Genomic DNA, 7,936 nt, shown 5'->3' with positions numbered 1-7,936 from the left:
AAATAAGGACTAAATGTATAATAGGTAATGTGAAATAGGAAGAAAAGGGGCCAAGGGGAAGGAAGTAGGAGGGCTAGGGGAAAGGATAGAAGGGAATGGGATTCATATGAGAAAATCAAAAAATAGGAACAAAATCTTTGTAAATAGGGAGGACTGGAGGGGTTGAAGGGAGGGCTGGGCAAGGGTGAAAAATAAGAACCAAGAGAGACTATGTAAAGGTGCAAATTTCCAATGATGAATGTCATTATATTGTATACCTAAAGTGTACCAATGATTAGAATGAATAATTGATAATGTAAAATAGGAAGAAAAGGTCCAAAGGGGTAGGGGTAGTGGGAGGGGCAGGGGAAAGGAAAGAAGGGCAAAGAAAAATGCTGAGAAATGGAAAAAATGGAAATAAAGTCTTTGTAAATAGGGAAGGGTGGAGGGGGTGAAGGGAGGGCTGGGAATGGGGAAAAAATAAGAACCAAGATGCATTATGTAAAGGTACAATTCCCAATGAGAAATGTAATTGTGTTGTATACCTACAATGTACCAATAAAAGAATTTAATAATAAAAAAAAAAGGAAAAGGAAAAGAACAGTGACCCTGAAAGAATATCTGAGAAGTAAGAAGAATAGCCCACTTGGAAAGTGGCAAAATTGTGGGGAAGTCTATACAAATATTAGGTATATAAATTGATGATAAATATATCTAATTTCTGGAATTCAGTATACAGTGCTAATTTAAACTCTTGGATAGCAGTGGCATATAATTTGAGAGATGTATTAAATAAAGCTTTACTTATTGTAAAAAAAAAAAAAAAAGAAAAAGAAAAGAAATATAAGATGAATATTTAAATTTCAAAAAATTTAATACAGTAAAAGACACACTTATCTCATCATTCCTGCCACTTTCTGAAATCATTCTGGAAGTCTTTTTTGTGAATGTCTTCATGATATATGATAAAAAAAAAAAAATGCAATGGATGCCACTGCGAAGTGCCAGTCTGTGGAAAGGCAAGCTTGTGAAAACATTACCATGCGTTCTCATCCACTTTATTCGCCACATCTAGTATCATGCAACTTTTGACTCTTCCTCAAAGTTAAAAATGACCATGAAAGCTGTGTTAGTTACTTTTCTTACATTGCTGAGACAAAATACCTGAAACCCAAAGTTAAAGGGGAAGGGGTTTATTTGGCCAACAGTTCATAGAGGTTTCAGTCCATAATTGGCTGACTCCAAGGCAGGGATCTCAGAGGAAAAGCAACGTGGCATACAAAAGTTACCAATGGCAACCGGAGAAACAGTTCATGGCAGTGGAAAACAGAAAAAAGCAACAAGAGACCTTAAGAGCATCTTTCTGCCCCTTTTATCTTATTCAGACTACTTAGGGCAGGTAGCACTCCCGCCTTTAATCCTACCTAGTCCCCTCAGGCCTAGCCCCACCATGAATCAATCACGCACTAGATTCAGCTACCTCCAAAACAGCCTATGACCACATGAGGCTATGGGGGACATCTAGACACAAACCACAATGAAAGGTAAATGTTTTAAATCAACTCAGAGCTTTGTGACAGCCATGATAACGCAACTAAAGACACACATGAATGAAGACTTCCAGAAGTGCCTCAGAAAGTGGCAAAAATGATGGAATAAGTAGCTTTGTAGAAAGAGTAAATATTTTGAGGGAGGATTCATGGCAATGTGTCCTTAACTATAACACCATTTTTTAATGTAAGCATTCACTATATGTTTTGATCATGCCTCATATATATACATTTTTTTTTCAAATGGGGTTCTTTACATAACTGAACGATAGAGTGGGGATATATGAATTATTGCTCTTGTGGTCAGCACTGAATCTCTTATGTTTACACGGTGTTTAGAGTTGCAATAGCAATTTCTTCTCTGTTTATATCAAATGATATAATACATACACCCAGCGTGAATAGATACTCAAACATGCTAATTTCTTTTCCTTTCTGTTGTATGCAGGTTTGCTCATAATATATTTTGGGTTAGAAAACAGAATTGTTAGAAAACCACTAAAAGGAACTTTACAAACACTGATTCCCAAAAAAGCTAAATGAGAAAAAGTACTTTAGAGTTGCTGCCTGATTTCATTAAGCATAATCTGATTTCTTTTAACTAGAAAATTTCTTTTGCCATATTATTTCTAATATGCTTTTAGCATCTTCTAATAAAAGCTCCATACACTTCCGCCACAGATTTTTGTAAGTACATCTTTGAGATGACAGCTCAAGGAGTATTGAGTTCAAAATATTCTAGTTTTTCCCAAATTCTGCTTTGGGAGGCAAAAGAAATTTAATAGTCTACAAATTTAATGTATAAAATTTCTCAGCACTTCATTCTGTGAGGATATTTTTACTAAAACTCATTAGGTTTTCAAATATTATACTTGTTCTAATTTTTATGTAACACACTGAAGTAGGAGTTAGTTCGGGGAAGATCTAAAATAGGACTTCATTTTTTTGCACATAACTAACTACTCTTAATTGCACAGGACAAGTTTATACTGCCTTTGTCCAATTAAGACAAAGGTAGAAAGGGTAATTAAAAATAAATCAAAATAATCAAGTGATACATTTGTAATTTCACTTTACTTAGTTTTTGGGGTTCAGTTTCATTTTATTTTATTTTATTTTATTATTTTTAAATCAGACTTAAAAAGCAGTAGATTTGAAGGAACAGCTTCTCAGTTTGAGAAATGTTAACAGATACCTCTGGATGAATGTGTCTCTTTATCTCAGAGAATGAAACCTGAGCAGGGAGATAAGAAGTGATTGGCTAATCTTTTTGGCTCCTTCTCTAAGTAGCTGAAATTGTTTTCTCACCCATAAGATGAGTTTTGTAGACAAAGACAAGTTGTCCTCTTCTGACATGTGTGCATGCAGTTTTTTTTAAATTAGCATCAATTTGAGTTATAATTTTGATCTGCAAAAATTCTTTGCAATTGTTATGTGGAGTCATTTTATTATTGAGAATTGTAGATCGAAACATTCAGACCATCAGAAGACATTAGAATACTACCATAGTGTTAAAGTGTTTAAACAAAGTTAATGTTGCTCTTCTATTAAGAAATGGAGACTAAGAGACCTGAGAGCTTACTGAATAATTAACTATTGTCAATAATTTTATTTTCTGGCTTAAGATTATTTGCATTTCTACTTATTGAAATTATTTCCCCATTTCAATAAAACTCCATAAATAGATTAATGATAATTTGAAGTCTTTATGGACTTTACTTCTCCCTATGTTGAGTATTTGGATCCCTCACCTTTTTATATTTCATAAACAATACTGAGAAGAACATCTTGCCCACAAATTTTATTTGCATTTCCATATATTTCCATGTGAAGACATGCTTGAGAAGCAGTTTCAAAGGCTCGTGTAAAAATCTATTTTCACTGCTTCTCTGTGGAACCAAAACCATTAGTTGCATATTAGGATGGAAAAGAGGCACCATGGGTTACACATAGATTTCTCTGTATTGCAACTGTGCAGAGATAAAATCGTTACAGAAGATGTTTGTGACAGCCTGCACTCCACTCAGGTGCTCAGAAAGATAAACAAGTCCATCCTCTCTTTAAGTCTATTCTCTGAGTTTCTGGAGATATTTAGGTTTGGTTTAAAAAATCTTTTTGAATTAATTCTTCTCTGAATAAAGTTGTTAATCAGAAATGTATTGGAATTCTACAACTATGTGAAAATATTTTTTGTTAATCCAAAAATAAAGACTCAAATACTACTGAGGCAATAGTGTAATTTTTTTTAGTAGTTAAATATTTAGGTCCCTGCTGCATAGGTAATATTCAAAACTAATCTGATGATACTTATTCATAAAACAGTTGCACAAAGTCATCTCTATGTTTTGAGAAGAAATTGTTACATAATCCCTAGTTGTTTTTTTGTTGTGTTGTTGTTGTTGTTGTTTTGTTGGTACTGGGGATTGAACTCGGGATCTGCACTTGCGAGGCGGGCAGTGGAACCACTAGGCTAAATCCTCAGGCCCCTAGTTGTTAATAAACACACTGGAAACCTTTGAAGAGTGACTCAAAAAAATCCAGATGCTACCCACATACAGTCTTAAGTTTACTATTCAACATGTAAACCTTTTCAGCTTTACCATGTCCCTGAAAGTATATGACCATCAATAATGTCACTAATTATTTCAAAAAATAAAACATCAGAACTCATATTTTGTTACCTCTTCTCCCTGAACTGTATTGAAATTATCATTAATATTTTTGAAACAAAGATTTTTCTGGTAATAGAAGTAATAAGCCCACATTTAAAATGTGTTAAGTATACAAAGAAAAAAGTAATAGATCACCCATAATCATTTTGTGCAGTAACACCTTTAGAAACATTGTTTTATAATTATTTCTTGTCTTTTTTTTACAGATTTCTTCTTTCGCTATTCATATGTCAGCACATCTTCTTCTAATTTCTTTCCTATCTATTCTTCACTTAATATTTGTAATCACACTGTATATATAATTTTATGTGCTGCATTTTGCTAAACATTACTGATTATTAAAAGCATTTTCATGTCATTAAAGCACTCTTCATTTTTAATTACTACATAAATATTCTATTGTGCAACTGTACTATAATTTACTTCCTCTAATTCAGGATATTTAAGGAGATTTTATTTTTCAGTGCATAAGTAATGCTGCGGTAAACATTCTTGCTTCCAATTTTTTTGCATTTATAATTATTTCCTAATGATACATTCCTATAAGTGGTATTAATGGTCACAAGGTACAAATGTTTTATTGCTTCCCAAACAAGTTGTGATATCTATCAATTTATATGATTACATTTTAAAGGAAATATTGATTATTTGATCTATAATAAAATTTAAAATATTAAATGTTAATAGATGTTATTTATTAGTTTACATCTTAAGGACTTACACGATAAACAATTTATAGAAAATTTCAAATATATTTTTAATTCTCACCCTACTAATATGCCTCATGAATGACAGCTTTCATTTTACCAGTAAATTTATATATTCATGTTTGGACCAGGTTGACATAAGTCATCCAATATACATGTTATTCAAAAAAAGAAGGAAAAAAGCAAAATCTTGCTCACTTCTTCTCTTTATTGTATTTATATGAAGACATCCTTATCATTTTGAAAAAGAGATAGATTGGACATATTCAATATTAAGTCAATCATTTCTAGGTCTCTGGTAGTTTCCTTGTGTTTCTCCTGAAGTAGTAGAAACCTGAACAAAAATGAGGGAGGAAGAGGACATTTCTATGGAGAAGTGGGCAACTATGTGAGGAATTGTGTTTGGGAATGTGAGTTATGTGGATAGTGAGCCAACTCCTAACACAATTTGCGCACTTTAACACATCTTTATCCATTCAAGAAAATTAAATTCCTAAAACTTTAGTCTTCAAAGAAATTCCTTTTTAAACTCAAATATTTTATAGTTTAGATTTGCTCACCTCTTATACTACGAAGTTTTAGCTCCTAATTATAAATTTTCATATTTTTTTCCTTTAATAACCATCTTAAGTGCCATTACTTAAGTGGATACAATTTTGGAGTTGAACCACCTGAGCTCAAGTCTCAACTCCATCACGTACCAACTAGGTGGCACACAGCAAATTACTTACTTTTTCTGTGTCTTAGTTTTGTCATCTTTAAAGTGGAGATAATAATGGTGTTTACCTCTTAGGATTACTGTGAGGTTTCAATGAGGTAATTCTTGCAAGGTTCTTAGACCACTTGGTTTATTTGCACATAGTGTTCAGCATTAACAATCATCATTGATGCCACCAGATATTATGAACTACAGAATCCCAGGAATGTAATGTTTTTCATATACACAGAATCTGATTGTACAAAGATTGAGCGACATGATAAGATAGTGTCACATGCATTAGGTCCTAAAAGAATGTTATGTGTAAAAGAAATCATATGATTTCAATTGAACCAATTGTTGAAGGATAGTTCTCTATGGAGGACTTCCTCACTGAAAATTAGGAATTAAACAAGTCTTTGAAGATAAGAGAATACTCTTTGCAAAAGTAGAAGAGCATTTTAGACAATGGAAATGTTGACTATTGATACACTTGGAACAATGCATGGACTAGTTGTACCATCATACACATAAACTCAGAGAAAGAGACAGAGAGAAAGAGAGAGAGAGAGATTGATTCATCTTCGAAGGAACCGAGAACCAGAAAGTTAAGGCCTTTCAACAGTGAACCACTCAGGAACTTGATTGTCTGTGAGCCTCTAGGAACCACTGAATGTTCTGAGAGGAAGGACACAAGAGAGTAAAATGTGAAAATTAGTATGTTACTAATTTTCAAGATGATTCAGATTGGGGTGTATTAAAAACAAAAATTTTTAAATAGTCATAAGGCTATCAAAATATGCAGAATATACAAAAATATCAAAATATACAGAATCCTGTATCTGGGATATTTTATTCTAAAAGAGATCTTATAATCCATATTTTTCCTTTCTAGTAATTTTTTTCTCTTTGTGAACTATATTCCTATTCAATTGAGTTTGGTTTTAAATTTTGTGCTTTTGACAGTAGAGCTCTAAAAATTTAGCCAATCTTCTCTTTCAAACCTATAGCTCTTACTCAGCCAATAGATAATAAGAATTTAAGAGATTTGATATACATAATTTGAGAATCCAGATATGTAATAAAATTTTAGTTCAGTGGCTCTTAGCACAAATGCAAGGAGACTAAAATTTGTCAGAATGATTCCTAGGCCTACAAAAATAATTCCATTTATTTGTTTGTTTGTTTACTTAGATGTACAGAGAGTCAACTGTTTGGTTACCAGATGACACACAGTGCTAACATCATGGAGCTTGATTATGAGTATTCAGGTCTTTTGGGGAAATTTCAAAACAGTTTCATACTTTTAAAATATGGCCATTGAGATATACTGCTAAGACAGGTTACAGAACATTTATCTTAAAAGAAACAATTAACAATCTACTATCTTTTCTAATATAGTGGATTTGATAATTAGATGCTAACTATCAAATAGATTTTAAGTCAACTCTGAAAAATAAACATTGGCAATATACCTATTTTTCTTAAATTAATACAATTATAGACATGCAAAAATTAATTAAAATATCTGAAATATGCTCTTCTTGATTTATAGGCTTTTTAAAATAGAATTTTCATTACCTAAGTGGTGTGAAATATTTTTTCCCTAAAAAATCTTTTACTTTAAAAATGGAATGAGATTGGGATAAAGAAGGTAGAGAGAAGCATCTATATTTCAAGCCAAAAAGAACCCTTGCAGGTATAATTCACTCTGCAAATGTATCAGAAGGCTATTTTTAAATCCTTCTGTTATTGCGATTGTGTGATATTTTGAAATTTTTCTGTTAAATTACTAGTGACCCTGGAAAGCCTCTCTGAGTCATTGAACCTCAGTTTCCTAATCTATAAAAGAAGGTAAAACAGCAGGAGAGAGATGAGGGCACATTCCATCAAATGCCTATAAGACTATTTTGCAAAATAAAAGATGTGGATAATCACCTCTCTAGTAATGAGTTCACTTGCTATAAAATGATGTGGCTTGCTTGGTTCTTTAGAAACTGCTCGAGCCAAGTGGCATTTTCTTACCTGAATGCATTGTGTGTTGAACAGCATCCTCCCTTTCACTAGCAGAGTCTGGATCCGAAAGAGTGTTCAATTACTGGGACACTTCTGTTCCAAGGTCAGCCCACACTGGCTATGATAATAAGAGGCCCAATTAAGCTGCAATTTGCAGACAATTTATTTATGTTTTAATAATACGGAAGATTCTGTGAGGGGCTATGGATGCTAACTATTGATTAAGTCTGAAGAGCTATTTTGTCTTCTTTGTTTTCCATTCTCTTTCTCCCCACTGTGCATTTTTAGTCAATCCCTAATGCCCCCTGGACTGTA

Source organism: Heterocephalus glaber, unplaced genomic scaffold (assembly GCF_053883595.1).
Source record: "Heterocephalus glaber isolate CG9 unplaced genomic scaffold, H.glaber_assembly_v1.0 deba00001554, whole genome shotgun sequence".
NCBI classification, from domain to species: Eukaryota; Metazoa; Chordata; class Mammalia; order Rodentia; family Bathyergidae; genus Heterocephalus; species Heterocephalus glaber.
Note: the sequence above shows the minus strand (reverse complement) of the source record.